This window comes from Psammomys obesus, unplaced genomic scaffold (genome assembly GCF_907164565.1).
Source record: "Psammomys obesus unplaced genomic scaffold, mPsaObe1.curated_primary_1811, whole genome shotgun sequence".
In the NCBI taxonomy this organism is placed as follows: Eukaryota; Metazoa; Chordata; class Mammalia; order Rodentia; family Muridae; genus Psammomys; species Psammomys obesus.
The window spans coordinates 6,213,704-6,231,309 of NW_026596100.1; positions in this window are offsets into that span (position 1 = coordinate 6,213,704).

The following is a 17,606-nucleotide window of genomic DNA, read 5'->3' on the forward strand; positions in this document are numbered from 1 at the left end:
TTATATTATATTATATTATATTATATTATATTATATTATATTATATTATATTATAACTATATTATATTATAACTATATTATATTATAACTATAGTTATAATTATATTATATATATATACATATATTTGATGTTATAGGTTTATACCTAAATTTTTTTTGGTTGCATGATTCAGTGACTTAGCAGTCTTTTGGAAGTTCTGTTTGTTTCATACATATCCAGCTTCAAATATAATATCTTATTTTAGATAGACAGGAAGAGTGAAAGGTAGACTACAGTGAACAAAGAACAGAAAATACTACCAGTAGTCATGCAGCTAACTGGAATGAGTAGTTCCCCTTCTTCATTGCTATTTTTAAATATTCAATGGATTTTTAAAAGGTAAAAAAAAAAAAAAACCTGAAGATTATGCTGGAAACTATAATTTACTACTCTGATATTAATTAAGAAAAAAATATCAAATATATTTATGCACACAATAACAGTTAATGAATTAAATTAATAAATTTGAAGGAAAGCAGAGTGGGTATGTGGGAGGGTTCGGAGGGAAAGATGGAATGGAAAATTGCAATTAAATTACATTCACAAAAAGTAAACAAAAATTTAAAATAAAAACATTTGCTGTGCCTTATATGAGGATCCTGTATGTATATATGTAAATAAGGATATTTAAATGGAAATGTTGTTTTTGTTTTCTCAGATGAAGGATAAAATGAGAGCAGTACTGAAGCTTTACAAATGCATGGCTTTTGCTGAGCCCAAAATATTTCTATCTAACTATCCCTAGATCTGGAAGCTTCTAGCCTCTGTACAATCTAATCTTTTGCAAGCCTGGACCTTGAAGGCCTCCATCTGCTAACCTAGACATAAAATGTTTTAAGCCTTCTAGACTTACTGCTAAACAAGTTTACCTTTTTGAAGTCTTTCTAAACTCTGGATGGTTGGTTCAGCTCAGCTATTTTAGTTTAAATCTCCTTTCTAAGCTGACTGATTCAAACTGGCATCTCCTTGTTTCTCACTGAATTGCTCTGCTTGGAAAAATCTGACTGAACTCCATGAAGTAAACTGCATGAACTCAACTGTACTCAACTCATGTGCACCAGACTGCACTGAACTGTAACTGTACTCCCTAAACTCTACTGTATTATCTCAATAAACTCTCCTTCTTGGGTGTATTCTATCTCTGACTCATTCCATCAAATCTTTCTCTGATTAATCAATTTTTGTCTGCTCCTCAATTGGATGTCATTGTTCGGAATTAAAGGTATTTATTAAATACCAGCCAGAAGGACTAAAGGTGTATATCTCAGCTAGAGGGATTAAAGTGTGTACTAAGGGCATGTTTGTAATCCATCTGGATCACACAGGTCTTTGGATGTGATCCCTTGTCAGAGCAGCCAGTTGGATTAAAATTCCTCTACAATTAACAATGATAAAAAATATTTTTGAAATGGCTTTCTGTGTGCTGCTAATTTATTTATACCCAGAAATTACTATGTTGAAGTTAATATTTATTATTATTTTGTCTTTGTATGTTCTCTCTGTCTCTGTCTCTCTCTGTGTGTAGGTGTAGGTGTGTGTGTGTGTGTGTGTGTGTGAATTTGTGTATAAATGCATCCCACAGTGTACCTTCTGAGGTCCAAAAACAGACTTGTGGAGATAGAGCTCTCATTCCTCTTTTAGGTGTGTTTCAGGAGTTGAAGACTGGCTTGTATAGCCCATGTTGAAATCTTTGCTACATATTTAACAAAACACAAATAATAGGTATCATAAGTCTATATATATATGCTTAGATATTACACAATATATTTATGCTAAAAATAGTAGTACCATGTCTGCTGAATCAAGAAAGTAAATCATGAGAGTTAACCTGACAAGGTAAACTGTCTGACCATGATTTATAAAGAAATTATACATTAATTAATAAAAATGTAAGTAATTTTGATATTTATATTCAACAGTCTAGTTAAAAATGTTATGTGGAATAAAAGCATGTTACCAAAAGAGAGAGAGAGAGAAATTTTCTGTCACCACTGTGACTTATCAACAAGAAAGAAAATACAAAAGACTTTCATTACTGGAGATCACTGAGTTCTAGAAATCAATGAAGAGCTATTAAATGGTTTTCATGATTATTCATTGTAAATGATAGAGGTTAGGGATTGATTATAATTCAGTTTCCTCTACTCTGAGATATGGTTAAATGCAACAATGATTAACATGGGAATACCAATCTAACTTGTATTTTCAAAACTTATTTCAGTAATTGGTGATGTCTTGGTTGCTTTTCTACTACTGTGCTAAAGCATCATCACTAAGGTAAATTATAAAAGAAAGTGTTTCATTCTGGCTTAGAGTTTAAAAAAATAAGAGTTGATGATGGTGAATCTGAGAGTTTACTTCTTTTTTTTTTTCCTTATTAGTTACATTTTATTAACTCTGCATCCCAGCCATGTCCCGCTCCCTCATTCCCTCCCAATCCCACCCTTCCTCCCTCATCTCCACCGTGCCCCTTTCCAAGTCCACTGATTGGGGAGGACCTCCTCCCCATTCATCCGATCCTGTTTTATCAGGTATATTCAGGACTGGCTGCAAAGCCCTTCTCTGTGGCCTAACAGGACTGCTCCTCCCTTGGGGGGTGGGGAGGCCAAAGAGCCAGTCATCAAGTTCCTGTTAGAAATAGTCCTTGTTCCCCTCACTATGGGAAACCAATTGGTTACTGAGCTACCACAGGCTACATCTGAGCAGAGGTTCTAGGTTATATCCATACATAGTCCTTGGTTGAATGTCAGTCTCAGAAAAGACCCTGTGCCCAGATATATTTGGTCCTTGTGGAGCTCCTATCCTTTCCCCATCATACTAACTCCCCTTCTTTCATATGATTCCCTGTACTCTGCAGAAGGTTTGGTCATGAGTCTTTGTATCTGCTTTGAAAACACTGCTAGAGTCTTTCAGATGCCCTCAGTAGACTCCTGTCATACGTTCAATGCATATCCCATCTATCTACTTCTTTATCTGCAACTTGTAGGCAAAGGGAGACCTTAAATCAGAAAGCTGTGGACCTTTAAAACCTTAAAGGCCAACCAGAGTTACACATTTCCTTCAAAAAGTCAATACCTCCTAAACCTTCCCAAACAGTTTCACCAACTGGGGACCAAGTATTCAAATATATTATGAGCCTATGGGGGGTATTCTTATTCAAATCTCCACAGCTGGAAAATTGCATTTAGAGAATTTTGAAACTGGAAGTTAGAGACACAATTACTTAGAAAGTTAAAAATGTACATCTGTGTCAGTAATCACATTTGGAATAATGAAGACTGGAAATTCTAAAGAGAATACATAAAATAGATGTATATAGAGAGATAGTGCCAGGATATGGAGACACTGCATGATTGTGAACCTTTTTTGAACTCAGTTGTTTAGGAGGCCCAACTGTATTCCATTGTCAGGCCTTTTTGTTATTGTGTATTTTTAGTATCATTCACACCAGGATTGGTGCCATGTCAACAGCTAACAGAGCACCAGTGGGTATTGTCTTCATTCTTTAGAAAGAGAATGGATATGAATAAGAAGAAGAATGTATTTCACTATAAGAAATTACATATTTCCCTGGGTTTCATTAAAGCTGAAGTGACAATATGAAGAAATTCTACAGTGTAATCTAATATACAATTGTGAAAGTCATGTTTTAAAAGGTGAGATTTCCTTCCTTCCTTTCTTTCTTTCTTTGACACAGCGGGTGGATCTTAAGCAGACTTTTAGGGAAAAACGATAAAAATCAACATTGAGGCTGATGATTCCGGGAGTTAGAAGTGACCAGGGTCTCTGGTAGGCATGGAACTTCTCTCACTCTTCTAGGTTGCTTAAGGTTTTATACCATACTAAAAAGAAGATTCATCTTACTAAACATGCCTGTTGTATGTGATCCTCACTTCATGTGTAAGCTCAACCCAAATAATAATGTTTCGGTTTCTTCTCACCTTCACAAGAGAGCATTTTTACCAAATACAGCGTCATATTTATTGTATTTATAGACTCTGGTTCTACCCTTTGTTAAGAAATTACTATTATTTTTGCTATCTTTAAGTTAATACTTGATGTTTTTCTAAAGTTAAAGTTTATTACATATTAAATAATTGACCCAGCACCAAACTGGCAAACTCTGGCAGTAATGATGTATTTGTGATGTTTCTATAAAGTGACTTTCATGCATTCTGAAGAACATATAGTTTCTTTGCTGTTGTTTCCATTAATACCAACAGAATCTTTCCATGCCAACATCAGAATATTGTGGTGAAAATTTAAGAAAATGGGAGATGGAACTTGAAAATCGCTTTCATGTGGGATAAATATGTGTTAGTGAAAGGTTCAGATATTAAACAAAATAGTAAATTAAAATAAGATCGAGAAGATATTCTATCTGCTTAAACAGGTTAAAATATAAATGGTGATTTAATGTTATTGTACTGTACAGTTACTTCATGTATTACTTCACAGATGACTTAAAAACTCACATATTTAAGGAAGAAAACTTTTGCTGTAGGCCCCCAAATTAAGTCTCAACACATAGCATTTGGATAGCTAGTAATTTTAAATATATATATATGTATGTGTATAAGTGTTTATTATTCAAAATCAGCTTTTACCATCCTTCTTGTCTATGTTATATTGTGGCTTGAAGAAATTTGTTAAAGGAAGCAAGAATTAATCTATCCAATGAGGGCATTTTCATAAATCAAAAACCTTCAAGCAAAAGCCTTTAATGTCTACCTAGAATACTACTCAGTGGATTTTTTGTTTCTTTCTTTCTTTGAAATTTCTAGCAGAGCTTTAAAAGACACCTAGTCTTCTCCATGAAGTTTTAAGTAGGGATCATACAGCAATCAAGTTAAATTGTCAATCTCCTATACTCAATTCTTGATCAAAACAGTGAAACAAAATGAAGCAGAGGATTAGATGAAGTAGAGTTAAGAGAAATCACTCTTTGTAGCCTGCTGGTAATGCTGATTTTTTTCATTATTATTATTATTTACAACTTATTCACTTTGTAGCCCAGCTGTATACATCTCCCTTCCCCACCCTCCCTCCCTCTTCCCACTTATGTCTCTCCCATAGACCACTGATAGGAGAGGTCCTCCTCCCCTTCCATCTGACCCTAGCCTATAATGTTTCATCAAGACTCTCTAGATCCTCTTTCTGTGTGGTCTAGTAAAGCCATTTCACCAGGGAGAGGTTACCAAAGAGCCCTACACATCAGTATCAAAGCAGATACTGAGACTCACAGCCAAAGTCAACAGAGTGAAGGAAATCTTATGGAAGAAGGAAATAAAAAGATATGGAGGGTACAGGAGCTATACAAGGAGAGCAGCAAAGCCAAAAAATCTGGGCCCAGGATTTCTTTCAAATACTGATGAATCAACCGAGAACAATGCATGGAGAGGACCTAGACCTGCTCAGAGGTAGCCCATGGGCAGCTCAGTCTCCATGTTGAGGTTCTTTATGATAAAAAGAAAATCACATACAAGAAAAGTAGAAGGATACAAAAATACAACTGATAGAAAATTGACCAAGATCTTATTAATGTCTCAGGGATTATATGTGATTTAGGTATATTTTCAGGGATGGGGATATGGCTCAATGTTTTAGATAAATTACTCCTTCTTGCCTAAACAGAGTCAGTTTACCAGAACCCACATTTGGCAGCTTACAATCATCTGTAACTCCAGTTCCAGGTAATCTGTTGTTATCATCTAGATTCTTGTTACCAACATGAAAGCATACATGTAGACAAACACATAAATAAGTAATAAATCAAACAGTTTTATGAAACCACACTTATTCAGCTTTGGTATCTGGCTAAAATTAATAACATTATGGTATATACTCACTCATATATACACGTAATATAGGATAAACCTATTAAAATCTATACATCTAAAGAAACTAATCAAGAGAGAGGACCCTGATTAAAATGCTCAATCCCCATCCTGAAAGGCAAAGAGGAAGGACATCAGAAGAAAAAGAAAACAGGAAACAAGCTAGGAACCTGCCACAGAGGGCCTCTGAAAGCCTCTGCCCTGTAGACTATCAAAGCAGACGCTGAGACTTATGGCCAATTGTTGGACAGTGTGCATGGAATCTTATGTAAGAAGTGGGAAATAATAAGATCTGGAGAGGACAGGAACTCCACAAGGAGAGCAACAGAACCAGAAAATTTGAACACAGGGGTCTTCCCAGAGACTCATACTCCAATCAAGTACCATGCATGGAGATAACCTAGAACCCCTGCACAGATGTAGCCCATGGCAGTTTAGTGTACAAGTGGGTTACACAGTAATGGGAAGAGGGACTGCCTCTGACATAATCTGATTGGCCTGCTCTTTGATCACCTCCCTCTGAGGGGGGAGCAGCCTTACCAGGCCACAGAAGATGACAATGCAGCCACTCCTGATGAGATCTAATAGACTAAGATCAGAAAGGATAGGAGAACCTCCACTATCAGTGGACTTGGGGAGGGGCATGCGTGAAGAAGGGGGAAGGAGGGTGGGATTGGGAGGGGAGGAGGGAGGGGTTTATGGGGGATACAAAGTGAATAAAGTGTAATTAATAAAAAAAAGTAAAAAAAAAACGGAAAATGAGAGAGCAAGAAAGCAACACAGACAGAGAGTACAAATTTCACATTGAAATGATGTTTGAGTTTTGCTGAAAGATTTATTTATGTGATTTCTATTGGTACTTTATCAACAAAAGAGGTTGCTTTCCTATATAATGAAGTCCTGTAATAATTCAGAAAGAGATGAATGAATAAGAGGTTTATTGGTAGAAGAAGACAATTGATTGTGGAAAATAGTAAGAAAGCCAGCACTATTTTAGGTTGCAAGCCCTTTGTGGGCCAAACAATCCTTTTACAGGGATGTCATATCAGATATCCTGCAGATCAAATATTTTTACATCACTGTTCCCAACATTTTCAAAATTACAGTTATGAAGTAGCAATGCTATAATGTTATGGAGTGTTCTCACAACATGATGAACTACAATAAAGATTATGGCATTAGAAACATTAAGAAACACTGCTCTAAATGTAAGAACTCTATGGTAGAGAAGTTCAAAAATTCACAGCAAAAAAAAGAAAATAAAATCTTAATCATAAACTACATAAAAGAAAGGTCAGATGGAGTCATGGATGGCATGTCAACAATACCAGAAATGCCTAATTTGCTCAATCTTCAATGTACAACTTCTCTTTCTTGTGAAAAACCTTCCCTCATTTAATATCGCTTAGTCAGTAAGTCTTGTAAAATATGGAGGAAATTAAAGTGAACACTTTCTGAGAATAAGTCATAAGAAGACAGGTAGTTTCTGCCTATCTGGGTATCAGACACCACATACAAGATGTGACTGTTCACAATTTGCCAAGGTGTGAGGAAAAGCAAGATACTTTGAAAATTTATATAACAGAAAGTATTTCTCTGTCAGTTCAGATAGTCTTTTGGTGTCATTTGATGTGTCAGCCCAGTTTCAGGTGAATGGAGAAGAAAAAGATGCCCAGGGAAGCCAAGAGTAAGGTCCCTACCAAATGACATAGGTATGCTAACCTCTGTTCATTCTTACTGGAAACATAAAGGTGAGGTACTATAGATAGCATATAAGTCATCTGAGTATCCTTATATTCACAATCAGAAGAATCACTATGTAAAAAATCTATTTAGGACACTAAAGATAAGTATTCTTCCTCTTTTTATTAAAATGAAAAAATAACAACATGATGACAGTATTGTAGAGATCCAAGGAAAAGCAAAGGACCACAATAAAACTCTGATTTGTTTTTAATTTTTAAATATCAACACTGTCAATATCTGCAAAATTATCATGATGTTCTATTTTATAATAAAAAACATCTAATGATTAATTTATAGTATAAATATTTTACAGGAAAAACATATATTGCTAATGTAGTGATGCTGACTCAGAAGTTGGGATGCTGACTCAGTAAGCTAAGATGACCCTGATTTTATTCAGATGTAATAAGCCAGGCTCTGTGGCACATGCCTCTAATCCCAAAACTGGGAAAGGCAGAGGCAAGCAGATCTCTGTGAGTTCTAGAACAGTCTGGTCTACAAAGCAAGTCCAGGAGAGCCAAGGTTACACAGAGAAACCCTATCTTGAGACCCAAAAAAACAAACAAACAAACAAACAAACAAAAATGATAAGCAATAATTGGTAATTACTCTTTGCTCTACCTGCTCCAAACTATATGGATCCTGAAAAGAAGAATGAAAAACAAAAGCTTTCCATTAAAAAGAAAACAACCAACATCCAACAAAAATCTGGACATCATGGCTACATCAGCAACACCCAAAAATCAATGGATTCTCAAATTCATTGGAAACACAGGAAAATAACTTTAAAGTTATGCTTATCCAGTTAGTAGAGGCATATAAGAAGGAAACAAATCTCTCAAAGAAATTGCAACACAAATGTAAACAAATAAAGAAAAAATAAACAAAGCTCTCAAAGAAACACAGGGAAATATAGCCAAAAAAATAAAAAAAAAAAAAGAGGCACAAGTATAGGTACAATTAGTGGCATATAGAAAGGAAACAAACGAAAAAATAGAGACCAAAATAGAGAGACAGGAATCCACATTCAAACAGATGAAAGAAATTTTGCAACGTATAAAAACAGAATTAGAATCAATAAAGAAAACACAAACAGAGAAAACTGTGGAGCTGGAAGACTTAGAGAGAAGATCAGGAACCACAAAGGTAAGCATCAACAGAATACAAGAGATGAAAGAGAGAATCTTTGGTGCTGAAGATACACATGCAGAAATTGATATTTCTCTCAAAGAAAAAGTAAAATCTGAGCAGTCCCAAAAGCAAAACATCCAAGAAATCAAGGACTCCATGAAAAGACAAAATCTAAGAATAATAGGACTTGATGAAAAAGAATATTCCAGGCTCCAAAGTCCAGAAAATATTTTAAAGAAAATCATAGAAGAAAATTTTCACAACTAAAAGAGATGTTCATAAATATACAAGAGGCCTAAAGAACACCAAATAGACTAGACCAGAAAAGAAACTGTTCACATCACATCATAGACAAAACCCTAAATCTACAGTACAAAGAAAAGATATTAAAATCAACAAGGGGAAAAGGCCAAGTAACATATAAAGGTAGACCTATCAGAATCACACAAGACTTCTCATCAGAACCTATAAAAGTCATAAGGGCCTGGGCAGATGTAGATGTCAAACCAGACTACTATACACAGCAAAGCTTTCAATCAACATAGATGGAGAAAAACAACAAAACTAAATTTAAACAATATCTACACAGCAACTTACCCCTACAGAAGATACTAGAAGGAAAACTCCAATCCAACAAAAACAACTACACCCAAGAAAACATAGCATACAGATAATTTCCTTACAAAAACTAAAAGAAAACAAGCAATGAATCACAGTAAGACCACCAACTCTACAATAAAAGGAACTAACCTTCATTGGTCACTATTATCTATCAACATCAATGGACTCAACTTTCCAATAAAAAGACACAGGCTAATAGAATGGTTACAGAAACAAGTTCCAACATTTTGCTGAGTCTAAGAAACATATCTCTGCAACAAAGATAAACACTACCTCAGAGTAAAGGGCTGTACAATGTTTTTCAAGCAAATGGAGCCAGAAAACAAGCTGGGATGGTTATCCTAATATCTAGTAAAATCGATTTTCAACCAAAATTAATAAAAAAAAGATAAGGAGGGGCACTTCATTCTCATCAAAGAAAAATTCCACCAAGAGGACATCCAGTTTTGAACATCTATGCCCCCAATGCAAGAGCATTATTAAAGTTGAAACATTATTAAAGTTGAAATCACACATAGATCCTAACACCTTAATAGTGGGAGACTTCAAAACTCCACTCTCACCAAAGATCATCCAGACAGAAGCTAAACAGGGAAATAAGGGTACTTACAGAGGCCCTAGCTCAAATGGATGTCTACAGAACTTTTCACCCAAACTCAAGAGCATACTTTCTTTTCAGCACCTGATAGAACCTTCTCCAAAACAGACCATATAGTTGGTCACAAAGCAAGCCTCAACAGAAACAAGAAGATTGAAATAATTCCTTGTATTCTATCTGACCCTAATGTTCTAAAGCTGAACCTCAACAACAGAAATAACAAAAAGCCTACACAAACATGGAAACTGAACAACTAGCTACTCAATGACAACTTAATTAGGGAAGAAATAAAGAAAGAAATTAAAGACTTCCTAGAATTCAATGAAAATGAAAGCACAAACTTATGGGGCACAATGAAAGCAGTGCTAAGAGGAAAGATCATAGAGCTAAGTGCTTTCAAGAAAAAATTTGAAACATTGCATACAGGCAATTTAAAAGCTCACCTGAAAGCCTTAGGAGGGAAAAAAAGAAGCAGACACATCCAAGAGGAGTGGATGGCTGGAAATATTCAAGCTCAGGGAAGAAATCAATCAATTAGAAAGAAATAAAACACTTGAAAGAATCAATAAAACCAAGAGTTGGTTCTTTGAGAAAAATCAACAAGATAGACAAGCCCTTAGCCAAACTAACTAAAAGGCAGAGAGAAACTGTCCAAAGCATGAACAAGGAGGGAGATATAACAACAGACATTGAGTAAATCCAATCATTAGGTCTCACCACAAAAGCCTATATGCTACAAAACCTGAAAATCAAAATGAAATGGACAATTTTCTTAATAGATTCCACTTACGAAAATTAAATTAATGTCAGGTAGAAAGATTGAATAGTCCTATATCCCCCAAGGAAATAGAAGCAACCATCAAAAGTCTCCCTTCCAAAAAATGTCCAGGGCCAGATGGTATCAGTTCAGAATTTTGCCAGACCTTCAGGAAGAGCTAACTCCAATTTGCTTCAAACTATTCAGAAGGAACAGAAGGAACATTAACAAACTCATTCTATTTAGCCACAGTCAACTTGATACTTAAACCACACAAAGACCCCCCCCAAAAAAGAAAGAGAACTTCAGACCTATCTCTCTTATGAACATTGATGCAAAAATACTCAATAAAATACTTGCAAACTGAATCCAAGAACACATCAAGGATATCATCCACCATGACCAAATTGGCTTCATCCCAGGCATGCAAGTTCAACATACAGAAATCCATCAATGTAATCCACCATAAAAACAAACTGAAAGAGAAAAACCACATGATCATCTCCTTAGATGCTGAAAAAGCATTTGACAAAGTCCAACACCCATTCATGTTTAAATTCTTGGAGAGATCAGGTATACAAGGCATATACCTAAATATAGTAAAGGCAATATACAACAAGCCAACATCAAACTCAATGGAGAGAAACTTAAATCAATCCCACCGAAATCAGAGACAAGGCCAGGCTGCCCCCTCTCTCCATATCTCTTCAACATAGTACTTGAAGTCCTAGCTAGAGCAGTAAGACAACTAAAGGAGATCATTGGGATATAAATCGGAAAGGAAGAAGTCAATGTATCAGTATTTGCAGATGATATGAGAGTATACATGAGTGACCTCAAAAATTCAACCATAGAACTCCTTAAACTGATGAACACCTTCAACAAAGTGGCTGGATAAAAAAAAAATCAGAAGCCCTTCTGTATACCAAAGACAAAAGGGCTGAGAAAGAAATTAGGAAAACAACACCCTTCACAATAGCCACTAAAAATATAAAGTACCTTGGTGTGACTCTAACCAAGCAAGTAGAAGACCGGTTTAAAAAAAAAAAAACAACCTTCAAATCTCTTAAAAAAGAAATTGAAGAAGATATCAGAAGATGGAAAGATCTCCCATGCTCATAGATAGGTAGAATTAACATAGAAAAAATGATCATTTGGCCAAAAGTAATCTACAGATTCAATGGAATTCTCATCAAAATACCAACAAAATTCTTTACAGACCTTGAAAGAAAAATTCTCAACTTCATATGGAAAAACAAAAAACACATAATTTCCAAAATGATCCTGTACAGCAAGAGATGTTCTGAAGGTTTGTCCAACCCTGATCTCAAGTTGTACCACAGAGCAATAGTAATAAAAACTGCATGGTATTGGCATAGAAAGAGAATGGTGAATCAATGGAACCAAATAGAACACTGAGAAATAAAGCCATACACCTATGAATACATGATTTTTGACAAATAAGCCAAAACCATTCAATGGAAAAAAAGACAGCATATTTAACAAATGGTGCTGATCCAACTGGATGTCTACATGCAAAAAATGAAAGTAGAGCCATATTTATCACGCTGCACAAAACTAAAGTCCAGTTGGATCAAAGACCTCAACATAAAACCAGACACACTAAATCAGTTAGGAAGAAAATGTGGGGAAGAGCCTAGAACTCATTGGCCCTGGAGACAACTTCCTGAAGAGACCATCAACAGCCCAGGCTCTAAGAGCAACAATCAACAAATGCGACCTTGTGAAACTGAAAAGCTTCTGTAAAGCAAAGGACACTGTAGTCAGAACAAAACGACAACCTACAGACTGGTAAACGTTCTTCACCAACCCTGTATCTGACAGAGGGCTAATTTCCAAAATTTATAAAGAATTGAAGAAGTTAAAAAGAAACAAATCAAGCAATCTAATTAAAAAATGGGGTACGGAGCTAAAAGAATTCTCAGTAGAGGAATGTAGAATTGCAGAGAAACACTCAAAGAAATGCTCAAAGTCCTTAGTCATCAGGGAAATGCAAATCAAAATGACCATGAGATTTCACCTTACAACTATTAGAATGGCCAAGATCAAAATCTCAGGTGACAACACATGCTGGAGAAGATGTGTAGAAAGGGGAACCCTCCTCCATTGTTGGTGGGAATGTAAACTTGTACAAACACTTTGGTGCTTTCTTTCTCAGTCAATTAGGAATAGTGCTACCTTAAGATCCAGCTATACCACTCCTAGGCATATAAACAAAATATTCTCAAGTACACAACAAGGACATTTGTTCAACCATGTTTGCAGCAGCTTTATTTGTAAAAACCAGAATCTGTAAACAACCCAGAGGTACCTCTAAGGAGGAATTGATACAGAAACTGTGGCACATTTACGCAATGGAATACTACTCAGCAATTAAAAACAAGGAAATAATGAAATTTGCAGGCAAATGGTGGGATCTAGAAAAGATCATCCTGATTGTGGTATCCCAGAAGCAGAAAGACACACATGGTATATACTCACTTATTAGTGGCCGCTAGACCTATAAGATAGGACAAACATATTAAAATCTGTACACCTAAAGAAGGTAAACAAAAAGAGGTTCCGGGGTAAGATATTCAGTCCTCACTTAGAAAAACAAATGGGATGGACATTGGAAGTAGGAGAAAACAAGAGACAGGACAGGAGCCTACCATAGAGGGCCTCTGAAACACTCTACCTAGTAGTGTATTAAGGCAGATGCTAAAATGCATAACCAAACATGGGCAGAGTGCAGGGAATCATATTAAAGAAGGATGAATTAGTAAGACCTTGAGAGGACAGGAGTGCCTCAAGGACCAAATATATCAGGGCGCAAGGGTCTTTTTTGCGACTGATTCTCCAACCAAGGACAATACATGGATATAACCTAGAACCCCTGCTCAGATGTAGCCCATAGCAGCTCAGCCTCCAAGTTGGTTTTCCTAGTAAGGGGAACAGGGTCTGTCTCTGACATGAACTCAGTGGCGGGCTCTTTCACATCCCCTCCCCCGAGAAAAGAGCAGCCTTGCTAGGCCACAGAGAAGGACATTGAAGCCAGTCCTGATGAGACCTGAAAAACTCAGGTCAGATGGAAGGGCAGGATGTCCTCCCCTACCAGTGGACTTAGAGAGGGGTAAGGAAGAGATGAGGGAGGGAGGGTAAGATTGGGAGCGAAGAGGGAGAGGGCTATGGCTGGGATAAAAAGTAAATAACCTGTAGTTAATATTAAAAATAAAAAATTATAAATAAAAAAGAAAACAACATCATCTATATATACAATATGTATTATTAACCGATTAGTTCTATCATTAATAAAATACACCATAAATATTACATTAATACTAGATTTGAATTAAGGAACAAATCAGATATTCACTTATATAAATTTAATGAAAGGAGATTTCTACAGAGAATGAATTATTTTTTTCGTAAACACAACCAACACTTTTTAATGTGGAAAATTAAGCAATTTGCATCAGCAGAATCAACTTACATCAAAGTTGTGTACTAAATGCATGGTTTATTTTTCTTAAATAATTACAATGTTATCTTACTGGTATGAATGAATTTTTATTTTATTAGTGAAGAATATATATCAACAAATCTAATGCTCTTTTGATTTTAATTACCATATATCAAGGAAAATATTGCTCAACATTTTATGATATACTCTTTCAAAATTTTACTCCTGCCTGGGCATTAAATTATTTATTTAAATTTCTTTTCCTTTTTTTTTCATGTCTATGAGACCAAATATAGCATCTCCTAGAGCAGCAGGTTCTTATTATTGCTGATCCATTTCTCTAATGCCCAGAAACAAGCTTTGAAGGTACTCATTATAAGCATTTTGAGACAGAATATCCAGACTGATATTTCACATATCAGTGTCAACACTCAAGCTAAGGCTTGCATATGAGAATAGTCTTCTCAAGGAAGTTTGCAAATTTTAAATTTAATGATTTGAATATCCCTCCCTGTGTGCTTTTATTTTTCCACAGCTCTATGTTTGGTGTTTTACAAGCCTCTTAATCTGTGGACTCCAAACTTTAGAATTAAGTGTAGTTAGAAAGACAAAAACATTTTTTAATTCCAACTTACTCATCAATATATACTGTATATTCTGCAAAACACCTCCAGGATAAAACAGTGCAGTTTCACAAACCACAGTACTTGTTTCTTGATGACTGATAACTATAGGAAGTTGTGTCAGTTATAGAGATACGGAAATTAATGCAGCAGCTAAACATAAACCCAATAGCCTGAAGCAGAGCATTTGAAGATAGCTTTCAGAGATGTATAACTAGCCAGGAATGTGTTCCCAATCAGATTTGATAGAGGATAAGTGTTAAGAAATTTGTGGGTATGGAGAATCTTTCTTGCAAACTAGCAGTTTTGCATCCATCATATAATTAAGGATATTAAGAAAAACATTAAAGCCACAAAATTGAGGGCATTACAGAGCAAGATAATTAAGAATTACTGGACCAGAAAAAAATGTTAGCATTTAATAACAAGACAAACTTTGTGTTTATTTTCTGATTCAAGGCTTAAGGCGATATTATTCTCTATTTTGAATTTTAAAATTTTTAATATTTTAGCATTTATTAATTATCCATGGGAATGTGCTTTGTTATATCATTTTTATTTGTGTACACATGCTTTGTATAATTTAATTGAAAGTTTTGTATATTATGTATGAATTTTAGTCATATTTCACTTCTATGTCTCCTTTCTGTCCATCCTGAAATCTGTGTTCTCACGAAAACCCACTCATACTCTCTTTTCTTCTCTGGATTATTACATGTGGCATGAAACAGCAGTATGTCTGATGTGGCAGCAGGCCTTGGCAGAGGTCATTTTATGGTATTTAGCTGGATGATGGCATACTCTTGGTGTTCCAAGAAAATCATCTACCCTTGCTTGTCAAGTTGCTTATAGGGATGTCTGAAAGCTTTAACATTGTTGTTAATATTGACTGCAACGCCTCTCCTTCTTTTCGTGCTTGGTTGTATGCATGTATTTATCATGAGTTTCTAATTATTTTATTACAATTCTGGTTCAAAAAGATCTCCCTTTATATATCTGAAAGAAAAATCTTAGAGAGACTTCAGGTGTTGAGATACAGAAGATAGAGACTCACTGTATCTTTCATTTGCTTGTTATCTAATGCCACTTGAAGCTTATAAAATAATTTGACATGTTACTCTTATTCATTCATTCTCTTCATGTCTGTTTCATCTTTATGCATTTTTTCTCTGTTTTGTGATTGTTGCTTTCTAATTTTTTAATCCTAGAGTTCTGTAAGACATCTATAGTTACCGCTAGATTCATTATGCCATTAACAATATAATAGTTCAGAGCTATAATTTCAATTTCTTGGGGCTGGAAGAACCACAAGAAAGCATCACACATGAGAGCACTAACAAGAGAAACTGGTGTAGTAATTCCTAAAATGCATGTTAGAATCGGATACGGCCTGTGATAGTGCAATCCCCAAGTTTAATTACAAGTAAACTGGAGCCCAGAATGAATAAATTACTTGCTGTTTCAAGCTTTATAACAAAAATATGTTCTTGCTTTGTAACTTAATATTCACCATTTTTATGTGAATTCACATCTGTTTCCAAAGTATTTGGGATAGTGTTATAGTTAGAAACAGTAGATTGTTTGCATCCACAATAAGAAACACACACCAATACTTTTGAAAGTGCTTCACTCACAGGATAGCATGAAAGATTCTGGGACATTCATTTGTTCACTTTGTAATTCTACTCTCTGAAATTTAAAAAGAAAATCATTTGCAACTTAGATCAAGCTTCTAATTATGAAGTACATATGAGGTACTTTATTGTTTTCGTTTTAATATGCTATTTCTGTCAGGAAATAGTTTAAAAGCATGTGTGTTGGTTATAGAATATACAACAAACTTAATTGTTAATAACTGACACTAAATTACTTATTTAAAAATTTTGAGTATGCTACAGATACTGGAAGAGATAAATTTCATCGTGATCACTTTATTTTATCCACTCAAATAAGAAAAATGTGTGTTATCTGTGTGCGTATGTTTCTATGTGTATGAGAGAGAAAGAGTGTGTGTAAGTGTCTTTGAATTTCAACACAGAAACGAAGTGGACTTCATGGCTACATGCTTTCACTTTCTATGTTAGAATGTACAGTAAAAATCAGATATGCTAGGATAAACATTGGTGTTTCTGTTATTGTTTTTCTCTATGGGAAATTTTAACAATTACTCTAATAAACTCTCACATTTTCTAAGAATAAATAAAGATCAGGATGTATTCATTTCTAAGTGTTCTTTGTGTTTTTTCCAACTCTCCAACTTTAGTACTTTTACTACTACTAATTTTTATCTAAGCTGTGTTCTATATTCTAATCTCCTGATTGAAAAATTTTCTCTGTAACTGGCAATCTAATTAAAACCGTTGAATTAAATAAACAAAAGAAATATTTTACCTGTTTCCCATTATAAATAAATTGGACCACTAAGGTTCATATTTTAAAGAAAAATTAGTGAAATCATATTTGAATAACATCACAGTTTAGAACTTACACAGTGCTACATAGGGTGGAAGTTTGTAAATTGTCAAAATAATGATCTGTCTTTTATACTAAGTTTTTGAAAGGAGTGTAATGAAAATGTTACACTATTCTGACCTTTCATTAGTAAACGCTCTCTGTATTTCCTCTTTCATCTCAGAGAATAGGACATAAATCACTCTCCTTGGCATTTTGCATGGTCTGCCATGCAGGCAGCCAACTTTTACAGATGTCCTTTCTGGCTTCAAAAAGCATAAGCCTGCAGGTAGCAGAAAATGCCAGGTTTCTCCTCACGCCTGAGGAGGTTCTGTGTGC